This window comes from Rhagoletis pomonella, unplaced genomic scaffold, assembly GCF_013731165.1.
Source record: "Rhagoletis pomonella isolate Grant_MI unplaced genomic scaffold, Rhpom_1.0 Rhpom_scaffold_00009, whole genome shotgun sequence".
In the NCBI taxonomy this organism is placed as follows: domain Eukaryota; kingdom Metazoa; phylum Arthropoda; class Insecta; order Diptera; family Tephritidae; genus Rhagoletis; species Rhagoletis pomonella.
The window spans coordinates 33,536,159-33,537,641 of record NW_023458563.1 but is presented as its reverse complement, the minus strand read 5'-3'; positions in this window follow the sequence as shown (position 1 = coordinate 33,537,641).

Genomic DNA, 1,483 nt, shown 5'->3' with positions numbered 1-1,483 from the left:
AAGGCACATTAAACAGGTAGTATCAGTAGAGCAAAAACAACATTTGCTTGTATTTTGTTGTTGCTTCTGGTATCGAAAGTGTCAACAACTGTTCTGAATTTTTTCTTCTAAATCAAAGCGTGCCATGTGAAATACAAAAAATTATAAAAAATAAAAAATTGAAATTGGAAAAAATAAAAATTGATGCAACTTTCTTTCCTAGTAAATTTGTTTGCTTCTCGAAGCATTGATCCATCCTTTGCAAGGCCCAGTAATCAGCGGTCGTGCTGCCGAGTTGGGCGAACGTTCCAAAAGCTGCTATTCAATCGCTCGTTTTGTATGGAATAAAAATATTTGAAATTTTCGAGACCAAATAATTTGAAAATAAATCAAATCAGCTGCTCTACTGATACTACCTGTTCAATGTACCTTGGGTGTAGCAAATCCAATCTCTGTATATTTGTAGTACTGTAAGTACTTGCGTATTAAATTTCAATTCTGGTTGTTATAGTAGGCTAACTGGCGCTGGTCAGTGAAATTGAAAGAGTAAAAATAGAATATGGAAATTGACGATGTAAGGAAATGTTTACGGCCTTATTTATAAAAAATAACGTAGACTTAGACAGTTGTTTAATGTGACATTTTCGTACAACTTTTGTATTCAAGCAGCTTTTTAAATCTATGTATGTACTTATATTTTAATGAAACTATTGTTTCTCGTTTCTAATTTTCTATAAAACTATTTGCAGTCATTAACCAACAAATGAGTTGTCAAAAACAACAACTTAAGCAATGCTGCTATACGAAATAAAATTATTAGTGGCAAATCACAATTTTGAAAAGTGCCGATTTTCACATTCGATAGTTGGACATGGTAGCGACGAGATGTACGAGCATTTTTTTCTTAAGAGCTGCGTACTGATTTAAAAAATTTTTTATACAGCCGGGCTCCCATTTTCATTTACTTTTGCGTTTTGCGTTTTCGTAAAAATCGTACTTCGTTGCTTCGATAAATTTTCGTTGCCCAAAACGGAGATGTGTATAATAAATAGTGAATTAAACAATTAAATTAAAACATAAAAAGTTAAGTTTAGGACGCCAAATATCGCAAGATATAATGGGCATAATCAAAAATAAATTTAAAATAAGCTAGCTTGTTATTTATGTTAATTTTGCCGTTTACTCTTCATTCCACCGTCTCATCGGCAACCGATTTGAAACCGCAAAAATTTTCCGATTTGCGAATATTGGAGCACGTAATTTTGCGATTTGAAAACTAAAACGCAAAAATTTTTGCGAATTCGGGTGTTTTCAAAATTTTTAAAAATCTTGTAGTGTCTGTTTTTTTTTTACCTTGCATTGAATTTCACTAAATTACAGATTATTCTAAAAACCACTAGTAAATCATGATATTTTTGGCGTATTCTGACTCTTATATTTATAGCTAATATATGAGTTAAATGCAGAGTATACTTAATACATTTTCTTTTTATTCAAAAAGTCG